This window comes from Balearica regulorum, chromosome 2 (genome assembly GCF_011004875.1).
Source record: "Balearica regulorum gibbericeps isolate bBalReg1 chromosome 2, bBalReg1.pri, whole genome shotgun sequence".
Taxonomy (NCBI): domain Eukaryota; kingdom Metazoa; phylum Chordata; class Aves; order Gruiformes; family Gruidae; genus Balearica; species Balearica regulorum.
The window spans coordinates 7,862,575-7,885,784 of NC_046185.1; positions in this window are offsets into that span (position 1 = coordinate 7,862,575).

Genomic DNA, 23,210 nt, shown 5'->3' on the forward strand with positions numbered 1-23,210 from the left:
GGTTTTTTCAGCCAGAGAGGGAATCGGGAAAGAAATGGTTTTGGGTTCCTATCTGCATCCCACTCCAAAGAAGCTTCCTTAGGAAGTGCTTTCTTCCAGTGCTGAGCAGTACCTTGACACAGCTGGTGTTGTGAACCCCAGAGCATGCTGCATGCCTGTTTTCCTGATTAACAATCACTGGTGTTTACACACTGAGAGTGAAAGAAGTCATCTGCAGATACACTGTGCTGGGAGAGTGCTGTCTGCTGACGTTAGGCTGGAGCAGTTCAAATCCCAGAGCAGGAACGTGGCTTCAGTTTTAGAATCTAAGAATTTGTCTACAAATTTTAAATGACCCACCACTGCAATCACCAGAAGTTTCATACTGTGAATTTAATGCAAACTGATTAATCTTTCTTGTCCTGAATCTGAAGAGAGCCTAAACTCCTACCTGAGTGTGATTTCAATTCCATTTATTTTAAGTGCTAGTGCTAGTGCTTGAAGGATAAATCTAAAGGGACTTCACTTGTGTTTGCTGGAGACATTGGTATGTGTCCTTCTGACATTCTGATTTAAAAAATCATCTTTATACCCAGTGTATCTATTTATGTGTTCATTTTATGGAACATTATGGGAAATAATTGTTTAGTGAAAAGCATTCTTATTTACATTATTGTATGTTATCTGACCTTCCTCAAGAGCACTGGGACACCTCCAAGCACTCCACTCAGCTTTGAATACTGGCACTTGTGAGCCCATTCTTACACCCTGGTAAGATGATTAATGTACCTTGGAAAATCACCTAATGGCTTGATACACTTTCTATGCAGCCTCTTGTGGGAGAAAAACAGGATAATGATGTAAGATGTAATTTATCGCTATGAAATGGAGGAGCTGAAACAGAGAAACTCATTCAGAAGTATTGACAGGATATCTGTAGTGCTTGAGATCTACACAGCAGAATTTAAAAGCGTGCGTGAAAGAGAGTGCTATTGGAAGACATCCCAAATACATGGAGACACCTGGCTGACAAGGATGTTCCCTCTTTAGAGACTAGTGGAAGGAACATGGGGAGATTTATCTAGTCAAAATATTGACCTGGTACCTTGCTTTTTTTTAGAAGATGTGAAGTACTTGATGTATATGACACCAAAGTGTCCTAAATTGAGTTTATTGGTTGTCCACAAATCTATCCTTTCTTGTCAGGCTAAAGATCTTACTTTCCCTGCAGAGCTTGGAAAGGCTGATAGTTCTTCTCATGGAAAAATAATGTCAAAAAGGAAAACCAACCAACCAACCAAACAAACAAACAAAAAAACAAACAAGAAGAAGGAGGAAAAACCCCACAATTTTATTTTTAAATTGGTATATGCATGTCTGCCAAGCTTTTTTCCTCTCTTGCTTACTTAGTGCCTCCTGAGACCCTACATAAAATATTTTGAAGCAATAAGCCACCTGGAAAGAACTGCTATGCCAAAATGTTTGGAGCTGTCATTCCTCCTTTTTGGATACTGGACTTTTAGCAGAAGGAAAGGATGCTAACTGCCCCATACTCTGATTACTGTGAGAGAATGGCTAGAAAGCTGTTAATACAATATGAAAGTGTTTATTTGTATTTCATTTTTATTCTGAGGTTCATGATCTCAATGGCATTCTTTATTGACATTTATTAGTTTTGGTGACTCTAATTCTTTAAGTTTATAATGGTAACATTAAGATATCTGTTCTAAGTAATGGCATGTTTCAGTGATTTATTTTTTAATATTAAGACATGACAGATACTGCTTATCTGCACACTCTGGATGCCCTTGATGTAACTTCGAAGTACATCTTGAGTGCTGCAGTACAGTATAAAATACTCCAACAAGCAATTTCAATCTCAAATCTCCCATGTGCGAAAAAAATTCCCCACTCTTGTAATTACAATTCCTGTCCCCATTTTCAAAAGCCTAAGAGACAAATGAAATTTTGTTAAGTGCCCTAAATCATCATTTATTTGCCTGAAGGTGTTAATGATGGGTCATATTCTTTTCACATATGGAACAGAGAATTATTTCTTGAATTCTGTTGATTTCAGCACTGGCAATATATAACGATTGTCACTGAAAATTTGTCACTAGTTGTAGAATTTCCAACTCTCTCTCCATTGTTCCAAAAATAATATCTTGCAGTAGTGCTCATATCACTGTCGGTTTATCAAAGAACAACTTCCAATTGAAAAGCCATGAGATGTTATTAGCCTATATTGTACACAAAAGTTAACAGTAATGTGTCATCTGGAAGGCAGAATACATTACATTCCAACAGTGTCATCAGGAAGGGGTATGATAATCCCGCAAACAAAATAGTTCACTCAACGGGCTTATTCAACCAACCTCTAAATATCATGAGTATTTTTTTTATTGCCATTATTATAGCACATTGGGTATTTTTTCTTCCATTTGACAAAAAAAAAAAAAAAATCAGTTTCTTTTTATTGGCTTGAGACTATCTAGGGATGACACAGAGGATTTTTTATAATGAAAAACCACTAAGAGGCGCAGCCACTTTTGGCAAGGTTAAATTATGAAAGCAATTCTACCAAACAAAATCCATGAGTCACAAAAAAGCTGTCATTGGAAAAAAAGGGAAAAAAGAACAAAAAAAAAAGGCAGATAAAACCCCCTCCCAACTTCCCCTTTCCCTGTATGTAACATACATGTTGTTACAGAGTTAGTGATTCAACTGGTTATTGCAGGCAGACTTCAGGACCTGCTGAGTTAACTCCTTCTCTGCCATTGTTCATGCATAGCCTGGAACTGAGATTGCTTGCTTGAGATGTTTTGGAAAGGCAAAGGGAACATGGTTTCCCTCTGGGCCTAGCTGAAACTGCTGTATCATTTGTGGGGAGGGACGAGGTAAGTTAATGAGAAAACAGGTTTTGTTTTTAAAGGAGATGCTGACAACAAGTTCATAGAATCATAGAATGGTTTATTTTGGAAAGTACCTTAAAGATCATCTAGTTCCAACTCCCCTGCTGCAGGCAGGGACACCCTCCACTAGACCACATTGCCCAAAGCCCCACCAACCTGGCCTTGAACACTTCCAGGGATGGGGCATCCACAACTTCCCTGTGCCTCACCACCCTCATCATGAAGAATTTCTTCCTTATATCTAATCTAAATCTACCCTCTTTTAGCTTAAACCCATTACCCCTTGTCCTATCACTCCATGCCCTTGTAAACAGTCCCTCTCCAGATTTCCTGTAGGCCCCTTCAGGTGCTGGAAGGCTGCTATAAGGTCTCTCCGGAGCCACCTTTTCTCCAGGCTGAACAACCCCAACTCTCTCAGCCTGTCTAAACAGGAGAGGTGCTCCAGCCCTCTGATCATCTTTGTGGCCCTCCTCTGGACTTGCTCCAACAGCTCCATGTCCTTCTCATGTTGGAGGCCCCAGAGCTGGACGCAGTACTCCAGGTGGGGCCTCACAAGAGTGGAGCAGAGGGGCAGAATCACCTCCCTCAACCTGCTAGTCACGCATCTTTTGATGCAGCCTAGGATACGGTTGGCTTTCTGGGCTGCAAGCACACATCTGCCAGCTCATGTTGAGCTTTTCACCCACCAACACCCCCAAGTCCTTTTCTTCAGGACTACTCTCAGCCCATTCCTCGCCCAGCCTGTAGTTGTGCTTGGGATTGCCCCGACCCATGTGCAGGACCTTGTACTTGTTCTTGTTGAACTTCATGCGGTTCTCATGGTCCCACTTCTCAAGACTCTTAAGGTCCCTCTGGATGGCATCCCTTCCCTCCAGCATGTTGACTGCACCACACAGCTTGGTGTCATCAGCAAACTTGCTGAGGGTGCACTCAATCCCACTGTCCTTGTTGCTGACAAAGATGTTAAACAGTGCTAGTCCCAAGAACAACCCCTGAGGAACACCAGTCATCGCTGGTCTCCACTTGGACATCAAGCTGTTGACCACAGTTCTTTTTGACTCCAACCATCCAGCCAATTCTGTATCCACTGAGTGGTGGGTGACCAGGTCTCCTGTATCATTCCAGAGAGGTCCGACATTTTCCCTGGTCTTTCTTTTATCGCTGACATACATATAGAAGCTTTTCTTGTTGCCCTTGACCTCCCTGGCCAGATTCAATACTATCAGGGCTTTAGCTTTCCTAAAACTAATCCCTGGCTGCTTGGACAATTTATCTGTATTCCTCCCATGCTACCTGCCCTTGCTTCCACCCTTTGTAGACTTCCTTTTTGTGTTGGAGTTTGTCCAGAGCTCCTTGTTCATCCATGCAGGCCTCCTGATACTTTTGTGTGACTTTGTCTTAGTTGGGCTGCATCACTCGTGAGCTTTGAGGAGGTGATCTAACCAACTGTCCTGGTCTCTCTTCCCTCCAGGGATTTGTCCCATGGTACTCTACCAAGCAAGTCCCTGAAGAGGCCAAAGTCTGCTCTCCTGAAGTCCAGGGTAGTGAGCTTGCTGTCCGCCCTTCTCACCACCCTCGGAATCTTGAACTCCACTGTTTCATGGTCACTGCAGCCAAGGCTGCCCTTGAGCTTCACATTCCCCACCAGCCCCTCCTCCTTGGTGAGAGCAAGGTCCAGCATGGCACCTCTCCTTTTGCCTCCTCTATCATTTGGAGAAGGAAGTTATCATCAACATGTTCCAGGAGCTTCCTGGATTGCTTATGTCCTGCTGTGTTGTCCCTCTAACAGATATTGGGGTGACTGAAGTCCCCCATGAGGACCAGGGCTTGCGAACTTGAGGCTTCTCCTATCTGTCTCTAGAGGGCCTCATCTACTTGGTCTTCCTGGTCCAGTGGCTTGTAGCAGACCAGCACTATAGTGGCCTCTGTCCCCTGCCCTCCCTTTAATCCTGACCCATAAGCTCTCAATTGGCTCCTCCCCTCCATCCCCAGGTGGAGCTCCATGTATTCCAGCTGGTCATTGACATAGAGGGCAACACCCCCTCCTCATTTCCGCTGCCTGTCCTTCCTAAAGAGCCTGTGTTCTTCCATTCCAACACTCCAGTCATAGGACCCATCCCACCACTGCCAATAAGATCATAGCCCATTAGGCATGTGCACGTCTCTAACTCCTCTTGTTTATTCCCCATGCTACGTATGTTTGCATAGAGACATTGAAGTTGGGCCCCCAATGAAGCTGACTGACTGGCTGGAGTGACTGGATTGCCTCCATTCACTCCTTTCCTTTAAGCTACTGTCTTCACCCTGGCAGGGGGAGGACACAGGGTCCCCTTGATCTTGGCTTTTTTCTGGTGGCTGTCCCTGTTTCTGTCTCAGGGAAGGCAGAGCTTGGCTCCACCAGTCTATCTCTTCCTCAGCCTCCCTGATGCTCCTTAACCTTTCCACTTCCTCTCGTAGCTCTGCCACCAGGCTGAGCAGATCGTCCCCCTGGTCACAGCTCACACAGCCCTTCTCACTACTGCCAGCCATTCCCAGTGACAGGTCTGGCACTCCCTGCAGCCTGGGGCCTGGGTGGCTGCGTGTTTTCCTGTCAGCTCGCTCTGGGTTGCCACCTCCGTTCTGGCAAGCGCAGAGGACAGAGCTCTCTGCCGGGAGGATACCGTAGCTAAGCTCCTTCTGAGAGGGTGATGACCACCAGTGGAACTCCCCTCTTGAGCTGGTGGGGTCACCAGGCCCTTCCTGTGTGCCCTCCCACGCAAACTGCCGCACCACACTCTGGTCACAGTGCTGTCCAGGCGGCTTTTTATAGGTGTGGGGGTGGCCGCGGTTGCTCTGGCAGTGCCCAGGCCTGGTCAGCGCCTCCTGACGTGGCTGCTGGCTCCTGGTGGGTGTCTCTGCTCCTCTGGTGTTTCCCTTCCTTAGGAAACCCCTGTGTGCCAAGATCTGCCACTCTGCTGCAGGTCAGACTGCCACCGGAGCAGCTCCCCTTGACAAAGTTGGTGTAGAAATCACAAAGGTGTTAAAAAGACAAAGCTCTGACCTCTGTTAGGTGTTCCAGTGCTTTTAAGGTAGGACTTCTGGATGTTTTAGGCCTTTCAGCAGGCTTCTTTCATCACAGTGAGTCAGTCTCTGTGTACAAAACGCTGTTTGTGTCAATAGATACCTTTAGTAGTGCAAGCGGTCAGTCAGTGAACTTGGTTGAGAGATTTGCACTGTGCAATAGAAATGGAACTTTTTGTATTCCATCTCTCTTTCACATGTTCTGCACAATGCATTCATATCTACCCTTTTCGTTTCCCTTCCCCCTGTCCAACTAGGTCACAATACCACAAAATCAATGCTCTAGGTTTCCCAGTTACAAAAGCAGGTCTCTGGACCCCACCAGCTAAAAATATAGGCAGGAGACAATAGAGGGGTTTGCTGAGGGTTTCTTCTTGAGTGTCGTTAAAGAAAACCAGAGTCAGCTATCTTCTGCTTCCCAATATGTAAATATGGAGTGGTATATTGAACAAAATAGAAATAAATTACTCATCAAGAAATTCCTCAGCAAGTATGTAATTAGAAATGGATTCCAAATCAAAATGCAGCCAGAAACTGCAGAAATCCACATCTAGAAGTAAACAGCTTACAACTGCTTTAGGATAAATATTCTGCTATGCTACAGGAATTAAAAAAAAAAAAAATCAGAAAAAAGGATAAATATTCTGCTATGCTACAGGAATTAAAAAAAAAAATCAGAAAAAAGGATGAGTAATACAGTTCACGGTACCTGTGGTTACATAGACAGTAGCTAAGCTAATCTTAAGAAACTCGAAGAATCTGTTTATGTTTAAAGATTTGCACTTGACAGAAGAATTGATCTTCACTGATACCAGTCTGTGAAGCTCTGACCTGTTTTCATCAGCAAGCCTTTCTGGCAGGCAACTGAGAGTCAAAAGAAAGTCTTGCTGTAAGATCTACCAAATTCACTGTGACCCTAATTCATCCTGTCTAATGTTGGGAGTTTAACTACAGCACCTTTACTAGGAGTGCAGTCCCTCTACACTCCCTAGATCTACAGAAAGTTACAGACTCAGGCCAGGCAACTGACAAAACTCTTTGCTCCCAAAACACAAAAGATGCCTCTGTTTGACTATGAAAATGATGAACGTAAACAAATTCCAAAATTTGCTTGAACCAGGACAAAGGCTCTAACCAGGACACTGGTTTACTTCTGGGTAGGAGTGAAGATTCTGGTGAGTATTTAAGACTGCACAGTAGCATTTGCTTTTGATATATCCTATCACCCTTTTTTCTTCCCTAATCATGGTGTTCATGAAAAAGACATGGATAGACTCTGATGGCTGCAAAGAAAGGCTTATGCTGCAACTAAATCTTTTAAGTCTATAATGAACCTAAACTGCATCTTCAGTCTATTGAATTGAGCACTATGGAAGGATCCTGCTCTGTCGAATAGATCGCACACATCTGTAAAGGCTTTTCAGACAATCTGAAATTGTCCATCACTGTGTTTCTTTAAACACTGTCCACTGATTTACTGAGAAGCTCTTGACATCTTACAAAGTTCTCCATCTCAAATTCATGAGTCTCACCTATCTCCTTCCTGATTTGTGCAAGAAAATCATAAGCAGCTAATGTCACTCCAAACCCATGCCTCAGCCAGAAGGATATAATTTCCCATCTTCCATCAAATATATTACAATCCACTGAACACTGAAGAAACTTACTCTGGATTTATTGGTTGTAGTGGAAAAAAGTACAGTGTCAAATCTGCTACTTGTGAGAATACCCATGGGAACTCACAGGAAGGCCAATTTTAAGCCTTTCTAGGTAATAAAAATAGAAGTAGTAATGCAGACACAGCTTTGTCTCAATGTAGGCATGGGCATGGAGTTGTATAAACCACGTTAATGATAATTCTTCTGTCAACAGATAAAAAATTTTACTAGAGGCCTCCCAAATCCTTTTGCAACATCTGCTATTGTTAAGCATAAAATACTGCTCCTCACCTGAGAAGCATAGCCAGGACCCAGAATAATGTATTAAAATGGCTTGACATCTTCCCACTGAGTTGAGACAGAAACTGCATTTCCATTTCCATGCTACTCACGTGCAGTATACCACTAATACCAATTCTTTCTTTAGCTGTAATTAGCAGCCAGGTGAAATGGACAAGTGTCAATGACTTTAGACTTAGAAATAGGGAAAGGACAAACTGTTCTCATTGCTGACTCCATATGACCTTATCATATGGACCATTATTAACAAAATGGTCCACTGTGGTTTATTCCATCAATGTATTTTACATGATGGACATTTGTGATATGCCTCTTCTTCCATTCCTTTCTCAGGAAGAAAAGGGAGTACTGGAGGGCTTTCTTTTGGGTTTTCTAGTTTTCTTGCTCTAGCTTGATGTCAGATATACCAGGGCATATTGAATACTCTCATAACTGGAAAAGAAGGTTTATGAGACCTGGTATGGGATCTGGAATAGATTTGATGACCCATTCAACCATGTTCCAAACAGTTGAACTCAAAGCAAATGGCTTTAGGATTTGAAGTCTGATACCTTCACCAGTAGTGATAGGTCAGTAGAGCGCCCTGGAGACACTGATTCCTGCCCCCTCGTCTTGACTGAGGTCTTCCTGGGGTTGTTCTTTTAAGTATATAGATTGCATTTTCACTGGCTCTTGTGGGGATCATAACAAGAGATCTTTTATCTCTTACTTCACCTCTCTTTTAAGGATCTTCATGTCCCACCACAGGGACAGTAAACCACCACCAGAACAAAACAGGAACTAGGCTCTTGCTTTACTTTGCTCCTTTGAAAACCTTAGCCTGGGTTCTAATTTCCTGTAATTTCTGTGGTGCATAATTTTTCATTGTGGTTATCTTGCTGCCATCTTTCTTCTCACCTGAAAAAGCTGTCTTTCTAGGGTCATTTATCCTACAGGCAGCTGTCTTGTTGGGAGCACAAATCCTGCTAGAACCTCTCAATAGCTAACCAAAAGCCTTTGTGATTCCACATTTGCATTTTTATTGCTTTTAGATATTGTAGTTTTTCCTCTCCATCCCTTTCCCCCTCCCCTTTTTCATGGAGCCCTAACACCCACCTGCACATACAGACCAGGCATTAACATGGGCCTGAAGTTAGCTAATTTACATGGATAAATTTTAGTAGGCTACTACTGCCCTAACACAAGTTTCCCAGGTTTGCCATGGAATCTCCAGTATTAAGCAAATACATCCAGAAGGATTCTAGACATATCTTTTTAAGAATAAGTTTAAGAATGAAATGAAATGTTAGTGGGACTGACATCCATGAAATGCCTACCAGGTATGTTGAGTAGCTGGGGAAGAAAAGGAGTTCCAAGTGTATTTTGCAGATGGGAGATGAAATCATTGCTATGTGCTGCCTTTAGCAGCTGGTTTGCTCCCCCCTATAAAACAGGAATTTGGGTTATACAAAAGCTCTGCTGGTCAGGTGATAAAGCTTTGAAACTTGTGCACATGAGCTTTGTACACCTCAGAACTTTGGGCTCCAGCATGCTGCCCACATGAGGTTCCTTTTAGGTCGATTTTTAGTAATAATATTTTTACTTACATGAAATAATCAGGAAAGGTTAAATAAAAATATCAAGACAAGACTCTTGTTTGAGGGAGATACTGGTACCCTTTTAATAATAAAATAATTTTAGCCAAAAGTTCTTTTCTTTTTTTTTTTTTCTTCTTCTTTTAGGATATTAGTAGACATCATGAATAACAGGTATATGAAAGGAAGTAAAAATGAGTATCCACCTGTAGTTTTAGTGGTCTTCCAGATGTTGACAGTCTCCTTTATTCAGCACAGTTTTGCTTTATTATTCACATTGCACATGGAGTAGTAGTTTCCTCATTCAAGATTCGTCCAATGCATGGGCTAAGGCTAAGTTTACATCTTCTCCAATTAGAACAGGTCCATTAAGTTCAAATAATGTGAGATATAAATTTAATACGAATTCTAGGGAAATCATAATTAGGTGCAGAGACATTACATGAGTTTAATGACTGAGATTTAATTTCAGTTTTTGGGATTATAAATTGAGAATCCTTATCTGGCTCATCTTTTTTTTTTTTTTTTCCTTAATTAATTGGAAATTTATTTCCAAGCAATTAAGGCAGACATTCTTTTCAATCCCTAAGTATTTGTGAGCTATATACTAATGTTCTCCACTTTACTTTCAAAAACCTGTCCTGCTAATTTCTTTGACTTTTTTGTGATAACATGATAATGCCTGCGTGTTTTTTAATATATAAAGAGCAATCTTCAGTTTAGGTATTCTGTAGGAAAATAGTTGCACAGGACTTAGAACTGTAGCATTTCATAAATGGTGATATATTAGATAGTCCCCCACAAAACCACATAGAAGGAACAAAATTAAGAAATAACATAATTCTGCAAGTGTCTAAAAAATGGCTTGCAGATATTCTCTGTTGTGGTGTCTTATGGATACTAAGTTACATTATCTCAGCAAGTATAAATGTCCCACTCATAAGCACTTGGGCTCATTTCACAGAATCACAGACCAAAGAATGGCAGGGGTTGTAAGGGACCTCTGGAAATCATCTAGTCGAACCCCCCTGCTAAAGCAGGCTCACCTAAAGAAGGTTGCACAGGATCACATCCAGGTGGGTTTTGAATCTCTCCAGAGAAGGGGACTCCACAACCTCTCTGGGCAGCCTGTTCCAGTGCTCTTTCACCCTGAAAGTGAAGAAGTTTTTCTTCATATTGACCTGGAACTTCCTGCGTTCCAGTTTGTTCCCGTTACCCCTTGTCCTGTCACTGGGCACCACCATCCTCTTGAGACCTGCCCTTCAGATATTTATAAGCATTGATAAGATCCTCTCTCGGACTTCTGCAGACTAAACAGACCCAGCTCTCTCAGCCTTTCCTCATAAGAGAGATGCTCGAGTCCCTTAATCATCTTTGTAGCCCTTTGCTGGACCCTCTCCAGTATTTCCTTGTCTCTAGTAGTTCATTTCACTCTAGCAATGTACACATTATGTGTCTATCCTAAATCAATCATCTGCTTTCTCAAGTGCAGAGTGGCATCTCTAAGAAAGGGAAGCTGATCCCTTTTGATGCAATTAGCTCTTCGCATTTCGTATCTTAATGGCAGAGGAATGATTCTACCCACCAACCCTGCATGTCACCTGGGCGCTAAGGTGTGATATCCAGCGGGTGCATACATGCATACAGGAACTCATCTGTTGGTTTTCCTGTTTTACACCATGTAAGGAAATCCAACCTTCTCCTCCCCAAAGCCCTCCATCTGGATGCGTTTAGAAAGTGAGAGCTGCTGCGTTAATTTGTTTTTATTCTTCTGAAGTGCTACTCTAATCAAATATGAATGCTACACCATCCTGAGTAGTAACCTACCACACAGCATAGAACACAGTCCCTATGCCTAAAGCCTTAAACCTCACAAGAAACAATTTAGGAAGTAGATGTTTCTTTTGCCATTATTTTTCAGAGCACGATAGCTTCTACAATGTGATTGGCTCTCTCTGACTCTACCACAGTGCTGAAGTGCCTACCGTTCCATCTGTTTTTGCTTTCCAAGAAACACAATACCTTCTGAAAAATATACCCTGGGAGCCTGAGTCAGAAACAACCCTCTGGCCAAAAAATCCAGCCGTAACCTGGAGCCACCTGGTTCTGAGACAGAGAGGCTGCATCTGAATGAAGAAAAGCAAGTGTCAGCTTGGTTCTCTTTCTCCCAACACTGTCACTCTGCCATCATTCAGGGCAAGTCTGTCACTTTTGCAGAGTGCAGAGTACAGACTATGAGGAAAAAACAACCTCCTTCAAATTCATGGTGCTAAATTTCACATACACTGTCTTTGTTTGCCAAACCAGTTTTTCTGCCTTCTTCCTTCCTTTTTTTTGCTTGTTTGCAGTCCCTACTACAGTTCAATACTGTCTCTGTCTCATTTGTACTGGTAAACATTGAACTGGTCTTAAACTAGAGTGCTGGCACAGGCCAGCTTAAGAACAAAACCACTCCAGAAGTTCATGGAATTTTTTAGGTTGCTTTTACAAAAAAAGTAATGTTCTGCTTTACTGTACAGCAACACCAGCATTTTTTTTCTCACTGCAGGTGAAGAGGCAGCGTTGCCTCTTTGTAGAAACAAGCATCAGGGAATAAAAAGTTTTAAAGGTATTTTACAGCCAAATAAATGTCAATGGAATTATACCCTAATGAATACTATTTTCATAACCAAGCTGGTATGCCCTTGGTATTTGGTATCTATCAAAACTAGAAAAGAAGATAAGAAAAATAGTGAGGTTTTAGATCAATAGCTTCAAATATGGTGCAGCAAAAGAAAGGGAAAATTAAGTTCTGTTTTAAAGTAATAAATTGAATGATTTAGAGGACTGGTGGTAGGAAATACACTTCACATCTAAATGACCAGTTACACTGTGAAAAGACAAGCTGACCGGCAGTGCATGAGTGTTTACATTGATAGCCTCTCTAGCCAACAATTCAACCAATGTGAGTAAAAAATAAAAAATAAAATTCTCCTGAGGCTGTTTCAAAGGAAAAACAGAACATTCAATGAAATGTTCATGAAAGTGTCCCCTGCGGAAGCTCAGATTCAAACCATTTTGGGTTTTCTGCTTCAGATGACACATGGCTATGACATTGACTCATGCTTTTCTGTGGCTCAGGTCCCCTTTCTTCTTTATAAGCTGTGATTCCTGGATGAACCAAGAATGCACCAAAGTGACATTTCAGAGTCAAAATATTTTCAAGTTTTCATCAAAAGCTCAAAATCTGCCATGGGAATATCTGATGTTTTTTTAAAAAAAATATATTCATTACTTTTTGTTGAGTGAAAGAACATTTTTTCAGACAGCGGAAGAGTGTCAACTGAGAAGTCAGACATAGAGCAGGTTATGGTGCCTGGATCTCATTGTAGAGGTGGCTGTTTCAGTGCTCACGTGGTCACAAAGTGAAGAAGTTAACCTTGACTGCATTGTAAGCAGTATTTGAATAGAGAGATTCAGTGTCATGGTAATGAACTTTCTGCCTGGAAAGCATCACAGGAAAACATTGGAATAAATAGCTATCTGCTGCTGTCTTTTCAAGCGGGATAGTAGCAAGCTGTGGGTTTAGTACGTCATGGCTTGCATTATTTATTGAGTTTCCAAGGTTAAGGAACAAATGATAAACAAACACAATCATTTTGTGTTAAAGCACCTTGGACTGGGACCTGACATCTCAGCTGCAAGGTGGAAATGAGACTTCTTTCAGTCACTATTGGTCTCAATTTTTTTCTTGCTGTTTTCTTGTTTTGTGTGAAAAGTAGCTTCCAAGTTTAACCAGATTTTCCTCTTTACGTGCTCCTCTCTGACTTCTGTGGCTTATTCAAATAACTAGTCTTCTTTCTTAATAAACAATTAATAATCATGGTATTAATACTAGCTAGGAATTCCACTGATGGATCGTTACATCATTTTACTTTGTATTGAACTTGTGGAGTTTGGGATCCTGCTGAGCACACTGAAGGTTAGTACTAAGACAAAGGTTTTCGATATTAGAAGAGGAAACTTCAGCTCACTCAGAGCTCAGTTAGGAGGGATTCCGTGGGAAGCTTCCATTGAGGATGAAGAAGCTAGTAAGTGCTGGGAGTTTTTCAAGAATGCTCTCCTGGGAGCACGAAAACAGTCCATTCCCTTGAAAGGTAAAGGAAGTAGGTGGAGCGAGAGACCCCCTTGGCTTAACGGCGAGCTTCTGAGTCAGCTCAAAACCAAAAGGGAAGCTTCCATGTCTGCATGGTGGGTGGGGAACTGGCTGACAGACTGCACCCAGAGGTACTGGTAAGTATCTCCTTTACAAACTGGCAAGCTGTCACAAGTGGGGTCCCCCCCCAGGGATCAATACTGGGCCCAATGCTGTTTAATATCTTCATAAGTGATCTGGATGATGGGATCAAGTGCACCCTGATGAAGTTTGCTGGTGATACCAGACTGAGTGGGGAAATGGACACTTTGAAAGGGAGAATCACCCTGCAGGAAGACCTAGATAGGCTGGAAGAGTGGACTAGCGAGAAACTTACGAAGTTCAACAAGGACAAGTGTAAGGTCTTGCACATGGGGAAACATAATCCAGGAGTGCAGCACATACTGGGATCCACCTGGCTGGAGAGCAGCTCTGTGGAAAGGCACCTGGGGGTCCTGGTGGACAACAAGTTCAATATGAGTGAACAGTGTGCCGCAGTGGCAAAGAAAGCAAACAGGATGCTGGGTCGCATCAACAAGGGCATCACCAGCAGAGATAAAGAAGTCATTATCCCACTCGGTGCTTGTCAGGCCACGCCTGGAAAACTGTGTTTGGTTTTGGTCCCCACTATACAAAAAAAGATGTGGACAGGCTGGAGAGGGTCACCAGGATGATCAAAGGACTGGGAAGCCCGTTACATGAGGAAAGGCTGAGAGAACTGGGTTTGTTCAGCCTTGAAAGAGAAGGCTAAGGGGTGACTTCACCACCGTGTTCCAGTACTTAAAGCGTGGTTACAAAGAAGATCGGACACTCCCTTTTTGCAAGGGGTCACATGGAAAAGACAAGGGGTAATGTGTACAAATTAGTCCTGGGGAGATTCCAGTTAGACACAAAGAGAAACAATTTTCACACTGAGAACAATCAGCCATTGGAATTATCTCCGCAGTGAAGTGGTGGATTCCCCAACATTGGACACTTTTAAGATTCAGCTGGACAGGGTGATGGGCCATCTTGTCTAGATGGTGCTTTTGTCTAGACAGAGCTTTTGCCAAGAAAGGTTGGACCAGATGATCCCTGAGGTTCCTTCCAACCTGGTATTCTATGATTCTATGAAACATAGCTAGATATATGCTCACAAGTAGAAATATGAGCCCTGCCCAGCAAGATTTCCAATTGGGTTATAAGGTAAGAAACAGCAGATGGATTTGCAAAGGAGAAGAACACAGGGTAATAATTACAGTAACAATTGCAACAGTCTGTTTAAAGTCTCTTTAAATATGAAGTAACTGATCTGCATTTTTTGTTATATTTAGCACCATATACATCTACCAGTGGTGAAAGATTATAGACTCTGTTAAGCAGAACATCAACTTATGTAAATTAGTGTAACTCCATGGGTATTGATGACATTTACCAGCTTACCCTCTGAAGATCTGCACCTTCACTTTTTATTAAGATTTTGTGATATTATAGATTGCCAGAGTCTGTGATTTTTATCTTTTCCAGTTATCATATACAATCATTAAAAAAAAAAAAAAAGTTATTTCAGGAAATACATCAATTCTTAACAGAGTCTAAGATATAGTCACATACTCACAGGCTCCTACAGCAACTGCAACAATTTGCTAGCACTGTTCACCTCATCATTACTGTGCCCTCCAAGACATAGCAGCTGAATATGTGTGGTTCCTATTTTTCTTAAGACCAAAGTAAAATAGATCCATTTACTCCTTTACAGAGGTGGCTTAAACTAGAACAATTGAAGTTGATTTCCATGAGCCTGTTTCAGTTTGCACTTAAATGAATTTGGAGAGTTCACATGATCATTTCCATGGGTTAGCTGAGAGGATGTGAAAAACATCTGAGGGTCATCAACTCCAGAAACTATTACAGGTGTTCCGGGGAAAAAAAAAAAAAAAATAGTGATGACTATGCATTTAGAAAAGGCATAATGGTTATGTTTACACAGTGGACAAAACACATTAAGAAAGGACACCACCTATGTGTCATGTAAATGCAAATGTGAAGATGTAACCAATTTTTCAATAGTGCAAGAAGGAAATGCACCCGGGGAGGTGCAGCTGATCAATGTGCCCTTATCTGAAAAAAGATCTTAATATCTTGGTGGGTCATAGTGCAAATTTCTGTGGAGAAAGCTTTGTTAAACAAGAGTTTCAGTGGAATCTAGCTAGTACCTAATGTTCTAATGAAAGTTAGGCAAGCTCTTGAAAGCAAATCCTGAACTCTGAAATCTTCTTAATTGAAGAGTTCAAAGATTCAGCCGGTGAGCTGCCAATCTGTTTTCTCCTATCATGAAATTAACACCCCTTCATTGCACATATAGCTTATTGCCTTTGTGGGATCTATTTGTTTGCTTGTTGGTTTGTTTATGAAGTTCACAGTAGGTTTGGGTGGGAGTTTTCTGTGGAGTTTGTTGTTGTTATTTTGTTTTCTTTTGCTCCCAGCTGGAACTAGTCCAGAGGAGGGCCACGAAGTTGATCAGAGGGCTGGAGCACCTCTCCTGTTTAGACAGGCTGAGAGAGTTGGGGTTGTTCAGCCTGGAGAAAAGAAGGCTCCAGGGAGACCTTATAGCAGCCTTCCAGTACTTGAAGGGGCCTACAGGAAATCTGGAGAGGGACTGTTTACAAGGGCATGGAGTGATAGGCCAAGAGGTAATGGTTTTAGACTGAAGGAGGGTAGATTTAGATTAGATATAAGGAAGAAATTCTTCATGATGAGGGTGGTGAGGCACAGGGAAGTTGTGGATGCCCCCTCCCTGGAAGTGTTCAAGGCCAGGTTGGTGGGGCTTTGGTCAACCCGGTCTAGTGGAGGGTGTCCCTGCCCATGGCTGGGGTTTGGAACTAGATGATCTTTAAGGTCCCTTCTAACCCAAACCATTTTATGATTCTATGATTCTGTTTCTTTTTAATAAAGACAATCTTTCTTCTCATTAAGTTATATCAAGGTTCTTTTTGCATTACTTATAGCTCTCAGGTTTTGGACAACAGGTATTTTTGTTCAGTTATTGATGATTATGTGATGACTTCATTTTAGGTAATGACAGAAAGTATAGGCAAATGACATTTTAGCTCTATTATTTGCAATTATGCAGATTCTAAGCATAGCATATCATAACACATCAGAGTATTGGAATTTCCTTTTTTGTTTGATAGACTGTTTGAATCTTGAGACTTGAGTCAGTTGCCTATTCAGAGGTGTCAAGTATTATTTGCAACACCCACGGAGAGCTGATACATCTTCATGGGGCTGGCAGCTGTTACACACAACGTGTGGGATGGCAGTGCTCGCCTGGAGCAGCAGCTGGAAATTGAGCAGAACTCCACACGAAATGGCACTGACCACCTATCCATCCTGGGCATCTTTATCCTGCCTTTACCAGGTGAGATTCAGTTTAAGATTAAGACTTCTAGTTATATGTGTCTACAAATAGATGTTTAACTCTGCTTTTGATGTCTAAGATTCCACTGTAATCAGTCAGGATTTAAGAGTCTCAGTTCAGTTGCTTGAATATAGTTTCCAATGACACAAGACACCTAGTGCACCCTGCTTTTCCTTCAGCTGCCACTCCCAAGGGTCACGTAGCTCCTAGAAGTTCTATGTTATAGGTTCTTGGATAGTCGTGGGTATCTTTGTGTGTCTCAGGTGCCATCAGATACCTATTCGTAGGCATCCACTTGCATGGCTCGTCTGGTCAGCACAGTCAATGAAGCCTAGAGAGAAATTCAGCTGATCACGCAATTTACTTTAGGATGATCTCCCCCTCTGCTCATACTGGGTAGTGGCAATATTCAGACACTCTCATGTAGGTATGTAGGCATTTGAGATAGCATAGGGATATGGACCTGGTGGATGCAACACAGGACCTATGAGATGATACCCAGGCTCTTCTGGACCAGTGGTTAGAGACCAGGCAATATACCCCACTGCATCTGAAATGGCAATAGATGCCCATGTTTAGGTGACTGAACAGGGCGCGTAGATCACCACCAGTTACAGTAAGAATCCAGGGGACATTAAGAAGTAGACCTCTAAATGCAGTTATCTTAAATTGGGTCCTTACCTCACCCACTATGTTTGGAAAGAAGATTAATATTGGAAACATGATAAGGTGTGTTAGGTAAAAGAGACCGTGCAAGGTTGACTCTGCTCTTCCCCAATGTATTGTCCCTCTAAAGTAATAACAGCCATAACTTTTCTATTCTGTAAGACCATTTATGCTGGGTGGACCCCAGCCAGTAGCCAAATACTGACCCTGCATTTCACTCACTCCCCTCTCTGAGGGGAGAGGGTGGGAAGGAAATTGAAAGAAGGCAAGAGGACTTGTGGATCAAGATAATGACAGTTTAATAAGAAAAATGAAAGCTTTCTGTGCAAGCAACAGAAAAATAGGAATTAATTCACTACTTGCCATCAGCAGGCAGATGTCCAGCCATTTCCTGAGAAGAAGGGCCTCAGCATGCAAAACAGCTGCTTGGAAGACAGATGCCATAGCTTTGAAATTACTGCTTCCTCCTCCTTTCCCTGGGTTTTACTGCTGAGCATGATGGCATATGGTATGGAATAACTCTTCAGTCAGTTTGGGTCAGCTTTCCTGGATACGTCCCCTCTCAACTTCTTGCCCATCCCCAGCTGACTTACTTGGGAAAGTGGGTGAACTCTCATTATTAAACCATGTTCGCCAGCTAATTAGGTGAATGAGAATGCTGATGATCAGATACCTTCAACTGGTGTGTAAAAGAGTTAAATCAAATCAACCCAAAATACTGTTTGACTCGAGTGCTACTGATAATAATTTGGGTGTTTCATGATCTTACACAGTCATTCTGTTTTTTTTGAAAACCAGTTTGGGCTGCTTTGATGGCTTTGATTTTGTTTTCTGTGGCACTGGTTGAATCTGCTTCATTAACGAGCTTTTGTCGAGGAGAACTAATTTATTTGTAACTCGCATTAACACTTGCATGGTACAGAGGAGTGGGTAACTGCCCATGCATTCATAGCAGTGTACCTGAGAGCAACTATTGGTGCACTCTAGAGTCTGAGGGAGATGCACTATCCTCACTGGGAACTGGATCAGGCCCTCGGTGAGGTGTGAATATAATGATAAAGTATGCATGAACACTGATGGAATAATGCTGTTCCTGTAAGGCCTCTTCTATGGTATTGACTACCTCACTTGCATATGAAGATATTGGGCGTGGAGGTGTTTGCCTCAGAGGATCAGTCCATATTTTGTTTTTTTCCCTCGTGGTTTATCATGGAATGTAAATATTTTGTTGCCCCTGTGTTTGTGTGTAAACCATAAGGAGTACCTGCCATTGCAGAGCAACCTCTGTGCTGTTACTGTTCCATAGTTTTTATTCTCCATTATGATTATTTTCAGATTAGACAAGATATCAAGGGTATAGTAAGTCACTCAGTATTCTACCAAAGTTTCTGACAGAAAAAGTCCAGCAGAGTGGAGCTTGTCCAGCTGAGTTTGGAGAGAGCATTCACCACTAAGATCACTGTTCCCCCTTGCCATGTACTCAACCTTCCAGTCTTAGAGAAATAAGCCCTTAAATGTTAGAAATTTCTACAGGTAACTATGGCAATAACAGTGTGGATTTAAATTTTCCTTTCAAAACATGTCTGTCCAGGCTACCTCTGCAGGGCAAGTAACAGCACCGAGTTGAATTATTTAAAATTCATTTATACTTTATGCTAAAGATTTTTCTTATTCCCCTTTTTCATTTGGTATCTTTGCAGAAATTCTGTTGATCCATACCATATTATTGCCTTTGGTTGAACTACTGTTAGCTTATGCAAGTTGAAACCATCTTTAAAGATAGTCTTGAACATTGCTAGTAGTAAAATTTTTGCAGGGATCATTTAGGCAACAATCCAGAAAAGTCACAGTCCTTTCTTTATTTAAGGACAGAACTTAGGTTAATTTCTTACTCAGATTTTCAGTAATGGGAGGAAGCAGTTGGTTTAATAGAATATCCTTGTTCATCCAGCATTAGTTAAAAACCAGAATTTTGTGTCACTTCTTAGTATGAACCTGAAACCACCTTGGTTTTGTGTAGCTAGTACTGCTGGGTTGTGCCTATATGCAGAATGGTGGTGTAGACTCTCAAGCAGTCAGGATTATGCTGGAAAGATCATGGAAGAAAGAAAAGTCAAACCAAACGCACTCACACTTATCATTTTACTGTTGGAAACAAAAAAAGAACTGTAATGAGAAAGATATAGGATACACTGGGAGTAGCCGCATAGATGAAGTCATTGGTAGAAATGAAATGTGAAACAGCAAAACTGAGTTTGCTTTTTTTAGAGTGTCTTTTGAGCTCCACAGCACTGAAGGTTGGACATTAAGCTATATCTCTGGGGTATTCCTCTGAAGGACCATAGCATGTTTAGTGGGGGACTTGATAGTGCTAGGCTACTGGTTGGACTTGATGGTTTAAAGGTCTTTTCCAACCTAAATGATTCTATGATTCTAAGAGAGAGAGAAAACCTTTACACTGTGCAAGCATTGTTCTGCAATAGCGAAAACACTGCTGTGTTATCGACATTGTTTTAGCCACAAATGCAAAGCACAGCACCATACGGGCTGTGTGCTGGTTTTGGCTGGGATAGAGTTAATTTTCTTCGTGGTGGCCAGTATGGGGGTATGTTTTGGATTTGTGCTGAAAACAGTGTTGATAACACAGGGATGTTTTCATTACTGCTGAGCAGTGCTTACACAGAGCCAAGGCCTTTTCTGCTTCTCACCCCACCCCACCAGTGAGCAGGCTGGGGGTGCGCAAGGAATTGGGAGAGGACACAGCTGGGATAACTGACCCTAGCTGACCAAAGGGATATTCCATATCATATAATGTCATGCTCAGCATATAATGGGCTGGGGGAAGAAGAAGGAAGGTGGTAGGACACACATTTGAAGTGATGGCGTTTGTCTTCCCAAGTAACTGCTATGCATGATGGAGCCCTGCTTTCCAGGAGATGGCTGAACGTCTGCCTGCCAATGGGAAGTTGTGAATGAATTCCTTGTTTTGCTTTGTTTGCGTGCATGGCTTTTGCTTTACCTATTAAACTGTCTTTATCTCAACCCATGAGTTTTCTCACTTTTACCCTTTTGATTTTTTCCCCATCCCTCTGAAGGGGGAGTGAGCAAGCGGCTGCATGGGGCTTAGCTGCTGGCTGGGGTTAAACCATGACACTTCCCACTTGCCAGTTAAATCAGGAAAATTATTTCTTCTTTTAAGATTAAAGGGGCAGTTTAAATTTCCTTGTTAATGCAAAGCAGACTACTGGGTTGAATGTTGCTGATTGACCTAGTATCATATGACACATTAGAAACTGGGGAAATTAAAATTGGATTACCCAGCACACTCTCTTGAGTTGAGCTTTTCTGGCACAAGATTCCTGTTAATATTTCACTTCTAATACATCTTCTGTGCCAGGGGTGCTAAAAAGAGAAGGGAAGAGAAAAAAAAGGAAGAAATAAACAGAAAATGAGTTTAAATTGGATTTTGGTAACTGACAGTGATCACTATCAAATCACAGCTTAAATAATACATTGTACATCAGCGTAGACACTGTATTGAGGTGTTTAAAGCATTTATGTACACAGAGTAAAATCTCCTGACTGTCTCAGTCTCTCTGTCTGTCTGGAATACAGATGCATACACTGAAACTGCATCATTTAAAGACAAAAACAGCAGCAATGATGAACACTTCAGTGGAGCAAAAACAGTGAAACAAAGACGGCTTACAGAGCATGGCTGGATACTGTATGTCCATCTAATTTTGAGATGGTGTTCCATCTATGTTTAAGGTAGCAATGGGAACTCAAGGCATGTGGGTGAAGGCACCTGCTAGGTTTATACCTGCTTACAGGGCAGGCCCCTGAAAGGGAAACTTCACCTTTAAAAATCCTGTGATATTTACTATTGACTCATTCAGACTTGGAGGGGTGGGAGCACACTAAGAAGAAAGAGAACATCTGGCATTGCCTCCTTCCTCCACGTGCTCCTTTATCATTGCTAAACTGCCTGCTTTAATAGCAAAGTCTTAGCATAATTCTAAGCCATGATTCAGTCTTCCAATAATTGCCAGATACAACATGGTACTGCGGGCACTGGCCATGACAGGCGAAGAATTTGGTAGCTGACTACACAAGATGGGCAAATGTTGAGTGAGAGATGAAGTGACTTGCCAGAGTCAAACAAACACAGGGTGCAGGCAATGCCTTGCCAACTTCCCCTGCAGAATCCTGTCTGCTAAGCTCATTAAAGTTCACAGCAGAATTTGGACTTTAAGTTGAATAATCTTAGTAGCACAAAAGTGTATTAACTTACTGTGAAAATGGTAACACCAAAGTTTCTTAATTGTGACATGAATCATGGAATCATAGAATCATAGAATGGTTTCGGTTGGAAGGGACCTTAAAGATCATCTAGTTCCAACCCCCCTGCCATGGGCAGGGACACCCTCCACTAGACCACATTGCCCAAAGCCCCACCAACCTGGCCTTGAACACTGCCAGGGAGGGGGCATCCACTGGGCAACCTGTTCCAGTGCCTCACCATCCTCACAGTAAAGAATTTCTTCCTTATATCTAATCTAAATCTACCCTCTTTTAGCTTAAACCCATTACCCCTTGTCCTATCACTCCATGCCCTTGTAAACAGTCCCTCTCCAGATTTCCTGTAGGCCCCTTCAGGTGCTGGAAGGCTGCTATAAGGTCTCTCCGGAGCCACCTTTTCTCCAGGCTGAACAACCCCAACTCTCTCAGCCTGTCTAAACAGGAGAGGTGCTCCAGCCCTCTGATCATCTTTGTGGCCCTCCTCTGGACTTGCTCCAACAGCTCCATGTCCTTCTCATGTTGGAGGCCCCAGAGCTGGACGCAGTACTCCAGGTGGGGCCTCACAAGAGTGGAGCAGAGGGGCAGAATCACCTCCCTCGACCTGCTGGTCACGCAGGTTTTGATGCAGCCCAGGATATGGTTGGCTTTCTGGGCTGCAAGTGAACACTGCTGGCTCATGTTGAGCTTCTTGTCCACCAACACCCTGAGTCCTTAGGGCTGCTCTCAATCAATTCTCCGCCCAGCCTGTAGTTGTGCTTGGGATTGGAATGTATAGGAACAATAGCAATTTAGTAATTTGGAAAGAAGCAAGCCAAAAAAATCTTTTAATTAAGGTAAACAGAGTCAAGAGAAACATTATAAACTGGATCTTTTCTGTCTCATGCATTAATCACAAATGATCAAGGAACTGGCAGTCACATATCAGTCATATCTGATATAAATGTAATATAATAACAGCAGTAATAATACTACTGCTACTGCTCTGGATAATAGTAATATCTAGTCCTTACATCTAAAATCCAGCCCTTTTGTCAATGGATACAGCTCTACCATCGTCCATGTTTTGTGGATGGAATGGATTTGCCCATTTCACTTGTATATGCTCAAAACGACATATTTTTTGTATGAAAACTAATAGATATTAAGATCACCAAAAAGACAGTGCTGTTTTTCAGACTGTTTTGT